General features: G+C 35.9%; 1 non-coding gene across 1 annotated transcript; it reads right to left on the minus strand.

The window, feature by feature from the left end:
* Positions 1-911: 911 nt before the first annotated feature.
* Positions 912-1,075, minus strand: LOC141424324 (U1 spliceosomal RNA). The gene has a single exon (XR_012449274.1). It is a non-coding gene; the product is annotated as a U1 spliceosomal RNA (small nuclear RNA).
* Between the last annotated feature and the right edge of the window lie 14,937 nt (positions 1,076-16,012).

Raw genomic sequence — 16,012 nt, forward strand, 5'->3', positions numbered from 1 at the left:
AAAAACAAACCAACAAATGTGAGTTATGTAATCAGGGAGCTAAGAGAAGAAAGTATATACATGAAATAAGACCATGAGTCTATCTCCTGCCCTACATACAAAGGAACATTCGGAGAAAAAGGAACTCTGGAAGTCAAAAATGTGGTGCTCCTAGGTAGTGAAACAAAATTCAAAAAAATTAAAAAGAAAAAGAATGGTGATCCAAAAGTCATACAATAGAAACTTCAGAAAGAAAAGAACAAAGAAAACAGAAAGAAGAAAATTGCCAATGAAATGATTCAAGAAAATTTCCTGGAAGTACATGATTTTCCAGATTGGAAGGAAACCCTAGAAGCCAGACAATAATAAACACCTTTAGCATTCAGAACCTTGAGTTTTCTGTCCACCCATATTACCACTCAGATGTGAGCCTAGAACATACACACTTTTAAACTTGTAAGGTCTCAAAAAATTCACCTTCCATGTGCCTTTTTTTAAAAAGAATCTTCTGGAGGATATGTCACCAACACAGAGGATTAAGTTCCGAAAGAGGAAGACTTGGTACAAAGGAAATTAAAAACCCCAACATGGGAGAGAAGCAAGGGAATATCCAGGATGAGAATAAGGTGAGATCCCAGGATGGCAAGTGCACACTGGAGGAAGAGGTGGCTGCCCCAAAGGCGACAGCATGACCCAAGAGACAAGTGCATTGCTCAGCGGTCATCTAAGCTGTTCCCACATAATCTCCAAACAAGGAATCCCAACAAGAAGGAAGGCATGAAACCGAGGAGGCACAGAATACAACCACGAGCTGGCAAAGAGAATTTCAAGGTTGCTAGCAGGGAAATTCAAGATGCCAATTGAGTTGTAGCCAAAGGAGAAATAATTGAGGTATTTAAAACTCTGTGTACTTATTTTTTTTTTTATTTTTTTAGGGGAGAGCACGAGCGCAGTCCCCCACTACCACAAATTATGCAGTAGAGTTTTCCACATTTGGGGAAATCGCAGGGGTCAGCATATCTGGAGTGCAATAGATAAGCCTCGCCCTGGGAAAACCACCTTCATGATTATGGTATCTCCCCTGCCAAGTAAGTATAACTCTGTGTACTTATTATTTTCATAGGGTAAAAAGAACAAATTTTTTTAAATTTTGGAAGGGTATAAAACAAAATGACATATCTCTGAATGGAAGGATAATTTATAGTTAACTTTTCTGCTTATCTGTATTTTCTGTGGTTTTTATCTATGCAATAAAAAAAAAAAAGACAAAGCTGGTCACGGTAGCACATACCTGTAATGCCAGGTACTTGGGAGGCTGAGGCAGAGGGATTATGAGTTTGAGGCCAGGCTGGGCAATATAGCAAGACACCATCTTAAAAAAAGACACAAGTATTATTAAGAACCTCCCATTTTTAAAATTTATGTTTAAATGAATAGTTCAGCAGGCTTTAGTATATTCACAAAAGTGTGCAGCTAATTCCCTATAATCTTACTTAGGCCTCCCCAGAAAAAACCTAACCACGGTAGCAGTCACTCCCCACCCTTACCCCCAGTCCCTGGAAAGCACTAATCTACTTCCTGATTCTCCATTTCCTGTTCTGGATATTTCACATCAATGGACTCATATAACATACGGCTTTTGTGTCTGACTCTCATTTACCATGACGTTTTTAAGGCTCCATCCATGTTATAGCAAGTATTAGGACTATACTTCATTTTGATACATATTCCACTGTATGGATATATTATATTTTGTTTATTCATTCAGCATTATGAACAATGCTGGTAGGAACATTTGTATACACATTTTCCTATGGACATATGTCTTCAATTGTTTTGGGTAAATACCTCGTGGTGGAATTGCTGGGCCATATGGTAACTCCATTTTTAACTTTTTAAGGAACTGCCAAACTGTTTCCTCGAGCAGCTGCACAATTTTAGGTTCCCACCAGCAGTGTATTGAGAGTTCCAATTTCTTCAAATTCTTGCCAACACTTGTTATTGTCTGTCTTTTTTATTACAGCCATCCTAATAGGTAAGAAGTGGTATCCCACTGGATTTTGACTTAGAATTTCCTAAAAACTAGGCTGGGGATATGGTTCAGATAGCAGAGTGTCTGCCTAGAAAGCATAAGACCCTGAGTTCAAATTGGAATACCTCCAAGCAAAACAAAAACAAACCCAATATTCCAATAACTAACTGGTGGGGTTGAATGTTTTTTCCTGAATTTATTGACCATTAGTATATATTCTTGGAGAAATGTCTACTCAAATCATTTGCCCATTTTCAAGTTGAGTTGTCATAGTTCTTCATATGTTATGGATACAAGTCCCTTATCTAATATTTAACTTGAAAATACATTTCCACATTACGGATTATCTTTTCAGTTTCTTGACAGTATTATTTCAACACAACAATTTTTATCTTTGATGATGCTTTTGATGTTATAACCAAGATTATGAAGCTTTCTGCTTGCATTTTCCTAGCTTGTATATTTAGGTCTTTGATTCATTTTTGGTTAATTTTTGTTTGTCATATGAAATCGTTATCTTAGTTAGCTCTGGCTACTATAATGAAACATCACAGAGTAGGTGGCTTAACCACAGACACTTACTTCTCACAATTTGGGAGGCTGACAAGTCCAAGACCAAGGTACTGGCGGATTTACTCTTGGTGAAGTCCCTCTTCCTGGCTTCTGACAGCCACCATCTTTCTGTGTGCTAACATGACATCTTTGTATGTACAAGCAGGTGAAAAGAGAGCTCTGGTCTCTTCCACATCTTCCATTGTAGGGGTTTCACTATATGATCTCATCTAAACCTAATTACTTGTCTATAGTCTCCTAACACCATTACATTGGGAATTAAGGTCCCAACATATGAATGGGGGGGGCATACTCAGTCTATAACAGTAGGGGTCCCATAACCCTTTTGTATGGGGTTAGTCAATTATCTCAGCACCATTTGTAGAGAGCACTATTCTTTCCCTTCCTGAATTGCCTTGATACATGTATTACTCCATTTGTATTGCTATAACAAAATACCTGAGACGTGGTAGGTTGTAAATAACAGATATTTATTTCTCACAGTTCTTGAGGCTGGAAATCTAAAACCAAGGTACCAACAGGTTTGGTGTCTGGTGAGAGTCTGTTCTCTGCTTCCAAGATGAAAGGGACAAAGAGGCAAAAGGGTGACTATTAAGCATTTCTATAAGGGCATTCAATCACCTTCTAAAGATATACCTCTTACTACTGTTTCATTAGCCATTAGTGTTCAACATAAGAATTTTGGAAGACACATTCAGATAGTAGCAACACCTTTGGTTAAAAAAATGACTATAAATATAATGTTTTGGGTTTTTTTTATGAACTCTGAGTTTTATTCCACTATCTGAGTGTCTGTTCAAACATCAACACCAATCTGTCTTAATTACTATGCTTTGTGGTAAATTCAATATCAGAAATCATAGGTTCTCTAATTTTATTCCCCTTTCTTCAAGATTGTTTTACCTATTCTGAGTCCCTTACATTTTCATATGAATTTTAGGATCAACTTGTCAACTTCTGAAGTAAAAAAGACACCTGGGATTTTGATGAGAATTATGTTGAATCTCTAGATCAATCTTTTGCCATCTTAACAATATTAAGTCTTTAAATCCATGACCATATGATATCTTTCTGTTTATTTTGGAGTTGTTATATTCTTTCAAGAATTCTTTGAAACTTTGTAGTTTTCAAAGAATTTCTTTGTAGTTTTTTTGTTAACTTTGTTCCCAAGTATTTTATTCTTTTTGATGCTACTATAAAGGGATTGCTTTCTTTTACTTTTTTCTTTTTTAGCATTACTAGGGTTTGAACTCAGGGCTGTGAGCTTATCAGGCAGGTGCTCTACCACTCGAACCACATATCTAGCCCAAGGAATTATTTTCTAATTTCATTTTTTATTGTTCAATGCCAATCCATATAAATACAATTGATTTTTATACACTGATCTTTCATCCTGTGACCTTGCTGTCCTTGTTTATTATTTCTTATATTTTTAAAGGATTTTCTTTACACAGAATCATGTCAGGCTGGAGGTGTGGCTCACGTGCTAGAATGCCCTGAGTTCAAACTCTAGTACCACAAAAAAAAACCTCATGTCATCTGCAAATAGGAATATTTTATTTCTTGTTTTCTAGTGCAGATACCTTTTACTTTTTTTCCTCTTAGCTCACAAATAGGTACACACAAACACACAAAGTTCTCTGAAGAACCTTGACTAATATATCAAAATCCGTGGATGTTCAAGACCCCCTATATAAAAGGGCACAGTGTTTGCATATAACCTATAAGCATCCACCTGTATGCTTCAAATCATCTCTAGGTGGCTTATAATACCTAACACAGCAAAAATGCTGTAGAAATAGTTTTAATACTGTATTATTTAGGGAATAATGACAAGAAATGAATCTTTGTACATGCTTAGTACAGATGCAAGTTTTTTTGGAGTATTTTTGATTTATGGTTAGTGGAATGACAGATGTGGAGCCCACAGACATGGAAGGCTGACTGTACTGTAACGTACCATAAAAAGATACAATATGATTTTGAGGCTAACCTCATTTACCTCTTCTTATGAGGATATGGTGAAGTCCTTGGCCATGTGGTTAAGGAAATATGAATTATTCTCATTTAGGCTTTCATCATTCTGTATCATCTACTGATCCTTTTTCTCGTCATCCTGTTTTTTTTGTGCCATGTTAAAATACAATAATTAAAGAGAACTGTCTCTCCTCTGTTTGTTTTTTAAATTCCAAAATGAAATCAGTGATTATTCTGATTTTGAAATAAGCCTATATTCTTTGTAAAAATATCAAACATGGAAGTGAAAATCACTTTAATTCTTCTTCAAAAACCAAGAACAGCTGCTGATATTTACCAGAGACCTGTCCAGACATTCACTTCTGTTTATATGTGTGTGTATGCACACAGAGACACAGATACAAGCACATAAACACACATAAAATGAAAATTAGAACATGCTTTTTGCTACTTGCTTTTTTATTCATCAACATGTTATAGCCACAGGTAATATGGATCTCCAGTTTACCTTTTTTTTTTGAAGCAGATCTCACTGTTCAAGCCCAGGCTGGCCTTGAACTCATAATCTCCTGTCTCTGCCTCCTGAAATATCTTAACTTTTAATGGTTGCATATTAATGGAGAATGTATACTAATCTGCTTTAACAATCTGTTAATAGATATTGCATGTGTGAATTGTAATATTAAGACTTGCCCCATCTGGTTATCAATATATTATATATTTTTGAAAATATAATTAATGAGTACAAGGAAATGTCCATGTATTATTGTGATACTTGGTGCCAAATTTCCCACAGGGAACAGTGTATTAATTTATGCACCCAGCCATGTAAACAAGAGCATTTATTTCCCCAACACTAGTTATTATTGGTATTTTTAATCTTTGCTGGACATGTAGGCAAATAAATCATCCCTTATTATTTTTAACTCATATTTTTTTGTTTCTAGAAATGTTGAACATGTCTTTTATGTATATATTGGCCATTTGTACCTATTGTTATTTTGCCTGTTAATGTACTTTGGGAGTCTCAGGCTTCCCTAATTGATTTATTAGAACTCTTTGTATATTAGGACTATGTATTCTTTGTCCTACAAAATGCCCAGGGATCTCATTTAAATATAATGTCACTAAGCTAGTCTATAACTTCATTTTGTCTTTTCTTGCAAGGTTTGTGTAATCCAGGGGCATTCTATGCAGGCATTGTAAGCTGCCTGCTGCTTTTACAGGGATGGCTTCTTTCTTCATACAGCATTGTGATCTACATCTTCAAGCTTGCTCACATCCCGAGGTGTTCCTTGATGATGAGAAGATATATATGAACCTAGGCTTTTTGGTGGAAAAAGAGCACCTTCCAGTTTTATTCTGTCTGAAAAAAATTCCACTCATCACCATGTGCAGAAATCCTGGTCTCACGTTTCTTCCATATTGTAACATCAAGACTTGCCCGGCTCCACCATGTGGAGACTTGCCATTTAACAACCTTTCCCTGGGCCAAATTCATACAGTCATTCCTTCCAGTCTTTTGTCCATACTTTGCAAAAATCAGATTCTTCCTAAGTGCACAAGATTCTGGTTCCAGAAACAATTCTTCACATGTGTAGCCCAGCTTTTCCACCAGTTCTGGGATTCTTTCAATTCTCTTTTCTAAGGGGTCATTTTGCCATTTTACTTCCCATCATCCCACTCTACCAATGACAATAGCACATTTTCTCATTCTATAATTAATACTTCCTTATCATAAAATTAAACATTGCAGAAAAGATTTGAAGAATTAATGTGATATAAAGAAAGAGGGTAGAGATGGCCCAAACAATGTATGCACATATGATAAAATGAATAAACAATAAAAAAAGAAATGCAAAGATGAAGGAAAAATAATTATCTGTAATTTTACTACCTAGAGACAACTGCCAATAAATTTTTCTGTTGGGATTTCCAAACCATTTTGGTGCCTATACTTCTAGACATTAACAAATACTCATAGACACAAAGGTATCTGCTTGTAGGTTTGTTAGAATGAAAAAGGTTCATTCTATAATAATTTGTAATTCTTTTTAATTAAAAATATGTGTGTAACTTTGAACTCATATATAGAGATCTGAATCATCATTTAAATATAATTTTATTGTTTACCAAGTGATCTGTGCTCATTATAAAAATTCAAGCAATATGGAAAAACACAACAAAGAATGTGATAAATTACCCAAGTTCCTTCAACTTAAGATGACCAATTCTTAAGATTTGATGACATTTATTCCTGGTATCTCTGTTTGCATATGTATTGATAAAAAATAGATAAATTAAAATGTTTCTTTAAAAGTACAGTTTACTGTGAAATAAACCAGCCACAAAAGACACATAATAGATGATTCAATTTGTATGTAATTTCTACAAAAGGCAAAACTATACAGACAGAAAGCAGGTTCATGCTTGCCAGGGCTGAAGGTGGGACTTGGGTTGCTAGGAGACTGCACATGGAAATTTGTGGATGAGGGAAGCATTTTAAAAGCATTTTAAAACTGAATTGTGAAGATGGCTGCATAATGATGACTGATTTACTAAAACTCCTCAAATTTTATATTCAAAATATGAAAATTTTTATGGCATGTAAATTATAGGTAAATAAATCTTTTACAAAATTTGGGAGAATTATATAGATGGATGGATCTGTGATAAAGAATCTTTTCACAGTAAAATTCTTTTAGAAAAGAAAAATGTGAAATTTACCATTGTCAGAAATATCTTCAAGATATTGGGGTGTCACAAGAGAGATGACACAACCTAGAAGTCAATAGGCAAGACAAAATTTACTTCTGCAGAAGGCTGTGCACCCAATAAGGAGTCTGGGAAGCAAGCACAATGGGTGGGAAGTCCACTCAGGTTTTATCTCTAACGCAATGCTGTCTCTCGCCTGGATTGGGCAGGGTTTGGGTTAGTCTAGTGGTTAGCTAATTGGAAAGGGAACAGGTCAGAGAAAGGGACTTTGGAGACAAGAAGTTTAAAAGTTCAGGGAAGCAATAACTGTCTTAGGTTATCAGCTGTGGAACCAGGGCATCTAGCAGAAACAGGAACTTGCCCAGCTAAGGAAAACAACTCTTTGTTCTTAATAGAAATTTTTATCAGGTCAAGCAGAGTCCATGAAGCATATGGGAAACAAATTAGTGAGACTAACATTTGTAACATCAGTTGTTACTGAGTAAATCCTTTGACAGAAAAGACTCAACCTAAGATAATTCTTACTATGCTGTTTTTAGTAAAAACATATTCAATTTAGTTTAGAATTTAAAAAAACCTAATTGCTTTAGTTTGAAATTTTTAGAATGGAGAGCATACCTCCAAAGATTAGGAGAGACACAAATGGAAATAAAGACTCTATTACTGAACAGGCCCTTAGGGTTACACAACATGCCTGAAGTGTCCCATCCCCCCGCCCTGGGCCACACACACACATAACTACATGTCAGGGAGCATGGGCAGGAAGAGAGACAGAGGGATCCATGGGCCAATGCCTTTGTTGGGATCTAGGGAGTTACCCAAACAGGTTTCCCATGAGGAGTTTTTATGGGTTTAAAGCAAGGAGGCATCCGTTCTGTGTGGTCACGCTGTGACAGAGGTGGTCACCATAGCAGACCTGCACAGTCCATGCAGGGCCAGTAAAGTGGGTTGTATCAAGCCCTCCCATGGTGGTGGGTGAGAAGTATAGGACCAATATCTGCACTGAGGAACTGTGGGGGTTGGGGACGTATAGAATGGGATGTTGAGCCAAGGGTAACTGGCCCTGGATTCGCATATAGGAAAGCTCAACTTATATTCCAAACGGATGCTAAGGTGGCATAAAATGAAAGAAATTCACCACCACATGCCTACACATAGTACAACGCATAAATGCTAAGTGTAACCTCAGCGAATCTTTACATATGTCTACATTCTATGGAGTAACCCACATAGAGGACATTCCCCCATAACAGAAAGCTACACAATGCCTAGCTCTAATCCCCTACCCTCACCATGGGAAGCTTTCCTTTCCTGGATCTGTATCATGTATGTCCAGAATACATAGTACATATAGTTTGGACATCCCTAATCCAAAAACATCAAATCCAAAGTGACACCAAATTGGAGACTTTCTGAGTGTTGACATCATACCACAAGTAGAAAATTTTACACCTGACCTTGGGTGACAGGTCTCAGTCAAAACACAGGTGCACTAAAAAAACCTGTCTAAGATTGCTTTCAGGCTATGTGTATAAGGTATGTGTGAAACATAAATGAATTTCCTGTTTAGACTTGGATCTCATGCCCAAGGTATCTCACCTATATATGCAAATATTCAAAAAAAGTTGAAATCTAAAACACTTCTGTTCCCAAGTATTTCGGATAAGGTTTTTGTTTTTTGTTTGTTTGTTTTCGGTATTGGGGTTTGAACTCAAACCACATGTTTGTTAGGCAAGAGTTCCACCTCTTGATCCAAGTCTCCATCCCTTTTGCTTTAATTGTTTTTCGGGTAGGGTTTTGCATTTTTGCCCAGGTCAAATGGTACTACAATCCTTCCATCTTCCCCTGGTTCCCTCATAGCTGGTACCTATGACTTATTGGTTGAGATAGGGTCTTACTTTTCTTTTTTTGCCCAGGCTGATCTCAAACTGTATTCCTCCCATCTCCACCTTCCAAGTAGTTGGGATTACAGATGTAAGCCACTGCAACTGGCCCAGATAAGGGATTCTTAATTTGATTTCCTTTATATCTGACTTTGTACAATGTTAGTCTGTGACATTCATGCACATGGCTTCATGTGTTGTGACTTAAAAAATCGAATTTGAACACACACACACAGGAAATCAATGTGAGCCAATGCCCTGTATAGCTATCCTTATCTCAACCAGCAAAAACCCTTGTTCCTTCCTATTATTGCTTATACTCTCTCTACAACAAAATTAGAAATAAGGGCAAAATAGTCTCTGCTGGGTATTGAGGTGGGGGAGAGGGAGGGGGCAGAGTGGGTGGTAAGGGAGGGGGTGGGGGCAGGGGGGAGAAATGAACCAAGCCTTGTATGCACATATGAATAATAAAAGAAAAAAAAATCGAATTTGAATTTAACAGAAGAAAAAGTACTAATGTGAAACTAAAGAAGTAGCTGTACCAGGTCAATAATCTCTCATAAGAAATACTAGTGACTATTAAACAAAAGATGGGTATAATCTGACAGTCCTCAAATAAATCAGTTTACTTTTTACATTTAAAATAAAACTGAAATCTGTTCCTTATTATGATGTTTGGAAAGTGTCATGCTTTCTACTATACCAAGAGATTTTTTTTTAAAAATGTTTCCCAAACTAGTATCTAAGGAACCTGTCCTTAACTGTATTTATAGTTTGTTGGTTCTTCCTACTCTTTTATTTGAAAAGAATAAATATAATAGAGAGATCCTGTCTCAAACAAATAAGCAAAAACAATGAAACTTATGGTTAACCAAAAATATTTTTAAATTAATTGATTAGGCATCAGGGTTTTTTGTCTACTTTAGACAGTATTGACTCCTGACTGTGAAAGGTGAGTGCGTTGGTATGTACTTGTCTCTTCTCACCTCTTTCCCCCACATCTCTATTTTTGTTGATTACATTATCCTTACTTTGCTCACGTTTGTAACATTAAATTTCGTGCTGCAACCAGAATATCCCAGATGTTTAGTTTCATTGTCTACGTAATTGAATTAATCGTTTTCAACAATTCTTTTTCTATGACTTCTCCATTCCTAGGTTAGTCATTTTTACTGCACTTTTGGCTGTCTGGATTTCACTGTTGAGTATAAACTGCCCATATTTTAAAATGATTGCCTTTTGCCTTTCTACACGAGGGACAAATTTAGCTGTGTCTACCATCCCTGAGTCATACTTTGAACCTGAGAAACTGCTATAGATCGTTCCATTGTCTTTATAACAAATGTTTCTGTGGAGAATTTGGAAGCCATCCTGATGTTTCCTTCTTTTGGTGACTTGTTTTTCTCTGGCTGAATATTTAAAGAATTCTTTCTTTTTTTTTTTTGGTTTGTACATTTTTTTTTCATTTATTCATATGTGCATACAATGTTTGGGTCATTTCTCCCCCATACCCACACCCCCCTCCCTTTCCTCCCACCCCACCCCCTCACCTCCTAGCTTCCAGGCAGAAACTGTTTTGCCCTTAACCTCTAATTTTGTTGAAGAGAAAGTATAAACAATAATAATAAGGACAAAGGGTTTTTGCTAGTTGAGATAAGGATAGCTATACAGTGAGATTCCTAGCATTGCTTCCATGTACAAATGTGTTACATTCTAAGTTGATTCTTCTGGAGCTGACCTTTTCTCTAGTTCCTGATCCTCTTCTCCTACTGGTTTCTGTCACTTTAAAGTTTCTGCATTAGTTTTAAAGAATTCTTTCATGTTCAGTAACTTAATCAGACAATGTGTCAATATCCATGTTTTGTGTCAGTTTTCTGAGATCTAGACCAAGTTTGCATCTTTTATCCTTCACTTCAAGGATTTCCTATATTTTCCTTTTGACAATTCTGAATGCTCCCTTTCCTTCCTGTTAATTGCATTGCCTTACTGAGCAGAACCAGTTATTCTTGTGGTGCATTATCTGCCTTTCGTATCTATCATTAAGTCTGCTCCTCCTTGAATTAGTGGATATCACTCAGAATCCTTAGGATTTTCCTGACTTACCAACATTTCTTCAGTACTCACTCTGGTGGGAGACAGGGAAGTCCTGCAAGTGATGCAGGACAGCTCCTCACTTTCTACATTTTTATGGTCAACGCTTTTTGAAGTTTATAGGATATTTGAGCTCCTTTTATTGTTTGGTTAATGATGATAAATGTTGTGGATTCTTTCTCCATATTTTTTATAATGATTTAAAAAATCATTTTGTAGCTGGGCATGGTGGTGCACACAGGGAATTCCAGCTACACAGTAGGCAGAGAGAAGAAGATCTCAAGTTCAAGGCCAACTCAGCCCAAGTTAGAGGCCCTGTCTCAAAAACAAAAATACAAACACAAAAAAAGACATGCCTCTAGTTAAAGAGTGCTTGCTTAGTATGTGAGAGGCCTTGGTCAGCCCACAATACTGGAAGACAGATTCTTTGCTATGGCTCCACTTTACCTCTTGACCCAAAAGTTCTGAGTTACTTTTAAAGGCAGGGAGGGGGCAGAGTGGGTGGTAAGGGAGGGGGTGGGTCAGGGGGGGAGAAATGACCCAAGCCTTGTATGCACATATGAATAATAATAATAAAAAGATAATATTTCATAGCATGTATGTACAATAATTATACTTAACAAATATCCTATTGATAGACATGTATGTTATTTAATTTTTAATTATTAAAAATAAGTGTGCACACACACACACTTAAAAAAAACCTAAGTAAGTGGGAAAATAAATGGATTTCAAGACTCATTTCACTAAGATGTCAAGGATCCCAAACTGATCTATGGATTCAATGTAATTAAAATCAAATAGTTTTGTAGAAGTTATTAAAACTTGTATGTAAGGATGTAGAACAACTAAAATGATTTTGAAAAATAAGATCAAAATTTTCACACTTTGCTAACAAGATTTGAAAACTTATCATAAAACCAGTGTTATCAAAGCAGAGAACAGACACATAGGTCAATGCTACAGAATAAAAGTCCAGAAATAAGATTCACAAATGTGCGGTCAATTTATTTTAATCATTTAAAAAATAAAACTATAATTTACATAAGTGAAATTCATGTTTTTAGTGCATAGTTCTGAGTGAGTTTTGACAAATATATTCAGCCATATAAACACTGCCACATTCAGCAGTAATAAAGCCTAAGCAAAACACATTGACATTCCTTTGAGTAGAGTCACATTTCTCTCTGCATTGTTTTCCTAACACTTGTAGTATTTTCTTTAATATTCCCTTTGGTTCAGGTTGCTAGCTCTACAGTTTTGCTATGATCTGTCCAAGTGTATTTTTCTTTATATTTAATTTGCTTGAGGTTCATGGTACTTCTTAAATCTGCAGCTTGATGTAATTCATCATTCTTAGACATTTCGCAGGCTGTAGATCTTCAACTATTTTTTTTTTTTTTGGTACTGTTCTCTTTTTCTGGAACTCTGGCTAAACATATGATTAATAGCCTGATTACTTTTTATTTCCTTCCATTCTTATTTCCTCCTTCTTTGTTTCTTTTCTTTTCTCCCCCTTCCTTCCATCTTTCTTTCCTTTCTTCTTTACATTTTTGTCTGTACCTCCTCTGTTTTTTAACCTCTCTCCAGTTGATTAATTCTATTGCTAAATATATCTAATCCTTCTTTGTCCACCTCCCACCTCCTTGTCATCTTAATTTTTATTACTATTTAACTGTCTTAGAATTTCTACCTTTTTTTTTTTTAATATCTCCAGTAAGCCTGCCTTATTTGTGGGTTTATTATGTGGGATTTTGACCACGTGTGACCAGGTAAGTAAATAAATTTTCAAAAATCCAAAGCAATTTCAAAGACAAAGAAGAAATTAAACTCCCACAATGCATTACACAGCATTATAATGCTGAGAAATTCTGCATTATCATTAGTTGTGTTTAAATCTAATGCTGACTGTTTCCCTGCCCTTAATTTGTGAAAATCTGCCTTCCAAAACGCAAATATTACCCCAAATGCAAGGTAAAACTTAATGTGCTTAATTGAAGTGATAAAGTGTGAAAATTTTAGATTTGTTGAAAGGTGACATGTCTTTAGCAGAAATTGGGAAAAACAAATCAAGCATCTGCAATATTTGAGATAAAGAACATGAAATAAGATCTAGTTTGGGGTAGGTCAGATCAATGTGTACAACAGTAATCTCCATGCAATTTCAAGTTAACAGACGCTCACACCTCCTGTACATATGGTATAGGTAAATTCGAGTAATTTTAGAGTTCTGAACTCTAAGCACCCTGAGCGTTCTTTTTTTTTCTCAATGGTGGTTTCCTTGGAACTGTATCACTTCTTGAAATACTTTTAAGTTCTCAGCAGAAACTTTCATACTTGTGTTTTATCTTCTCAACTACAGCAAGCATAATTAACCAACTTACAGCCTCCATCAGAGTCCTTATGTGTTTACTTCCATTGTTTATCGTTTTTTTCTGGTTCTTGTTTATGTTGTCTTGTTCCCTGTATAATTTAATGTTTGTACACTGAGAAAGATATTTGATAATTGGTTCATATGAACAAATTAAAGATGGGATTATGTTATTTTCTTCCAGGAAGCATTTTTGTTTGCTTCTTTCAGGTGCCTGAAGGCACTAATAATATTTAACCCAAAAGCAGAGATCTGTTTTTCTGGATCAGCCAGATGACATGTACCTGGGCTACTAATCTATTGTTTCTGGTTTTGTTTTACTCTTAGAATTCAGACTTTGATAGTCCAAATGCAAAGCACAGAAATAAGTTACTTACTGAGCCCTAGAGTCCAACCCTTGTCTTTCAGCTCTCTAAACTCAAGCTCTGCCTCACAGCAGTATGTTCAGGAATCTCTGAACATTACAAGGGAAAAAGCCCTAAGTGCCAGGTCAACAGTCTATCTGGATTTTTCTAGATCATGGATAGATAATTCTTAACTACCCTATTAGCTTTAATATTTTTTTTCTGTCTTGCTTTTCTGTTTGCCCCCAGTCAAAAGTTTGGTTTAAATTATCTAGTCCTTATAATAGAGGCAAAAGTTTCCCAGTTGTTTAGTTTTAAAATACTTAACTTCCACTTAACATATGAAATGAGATTGCATGTTTTCAAGACATCTAGATCTTACAGTGTTCTCCTAGGTATGTCCACATGCTAACAACCCAGAACATGGATGGAGATCAAACTCCAGGGACATTCCCTAGTACATTTTCTGTAATTTTTTTTTTATATACTCACAACTATGGAAGCTCTTACTTACTATGTTTCATTTGCTGGGAGGGAGGAAAATGATTTTAAGAACTGATTGCAAGATTTTGTTTAAGGAGAAAACTATGTGTTTATTCAGAAATACACCTTAACAACAAAAGTGGGACAGCCCAGATAATGGTCTTGTGGTGAGACAGAGATGGCTAAATTTCTCCACTTAACAGATAAATAGCAACTGAATGTAGAGTAGTTGTCTACCATGTGTGAGGTCCTGGGTTCCATCTCCAGCACTGGAATAAAAAACAATAAACAAATAAGAATTTGGGTGGCAGAAAAAGTCAAATTACTTCTGGTTGAGAAAGGGAGTGAGATAGAGGGGAATCTGAGGAAATGTAAATAAAATGTAAAGGAATCTTCCTGTTGGCAGGGATATGACTAAAAGGATTTTAAGAATAAGAAGTCTAAGTTCAATTTTGTCTCTGCACTGTCACTCTCCTGCAGTTGCCCCAACTTTCCATCAAATCTGCTACAAACAGCCTTCATCAGTAGTCTTTTAGAGTTTGAGGGACCATGGCAGTGTTCAGTGCCTTGTCCTGATGTGGTAAACAGATTATATACATAAATCAAAACTCAGAGCCAAAATCAAATACACTAGAAAGAACTTGCAGATAGATCCTCAAACACCTCAAAGAAACCTTCAGAGATATTTAGAGAATACTGGGCTTTCATAGTGTATAGAAAGGGCATTAAAGCAATTTAATCTTAACAGACAATGTGACTCTTGCAAGTTGGAGGACTGGAGGACAAAGCAACTGTTGATACTTAGACATAGCTGTGTTCTTCCCAGTTCTTAGAATGGTAACTTGTACTAGTGAGGTAGGAACAAATGGTTTACTACATGGAACCAAGCAGTAGGTAAACGCCAAAGATGTTCCACATATTTTCTTTTTGTTTTTTAGCCTGGATGTATCAGGCAAACACTCATCTTTAATTCTCCTTTGTATCCCTACTCCTTTACTCTCCCATCCTTCCCCAGGAAACCTTTGTACTTTTGTTAACCCTCTACCTCCCAAGGATGGGAATAGCTTAGAAAAACTACTCTGGATATAGTAGCCAGGAGGCAGTAACAGTTATTAAGGACATGCTTATTTATTTAAAACTTGCCTTCTTTTCAATTATTTTATTCCTATAGCACTTATCATCTTACAATATATATATAATATATATATTATATAATATATATATTATATTATATTATATATAATATATAATTTATTCATCATGTCAAATAACATCTGTTGACAATCCAACCCCACCCATTTCTTCAGTACAGCTGGGACTACAAGGGTACAACCACACGATGGTCTCCCTTATTTGGTTTCACTTTCTGCAGTTTCAGTTACCTGAGGCTAATCATAGTCCAAAAATACTAAATGGCAAATTTCATTTAATAATAAGCAACCGCAATTTTGAATTGTGCACCATTCTGAGAGCTGTGATGAAGTCTTATAATGCTCTATCATACCTGGGGTATGAATTTACACTCTGTCCAGTGTGTCCATATTATATATGCTGCCTGCCTATT

Source organism: Castor canadensis, chromosome 6 (assembly GCF_047511655.1).
Source record: "Castor canadensis chromosome 6, mCasCan1.hap1v2, whole genome shotgun sequence".
Taxonomy (NCBI): Eukaryota; Metazoa; Chordata; class Mammalia; order Rodentia; family Castoridae; genus Castor; species Castor canadensis.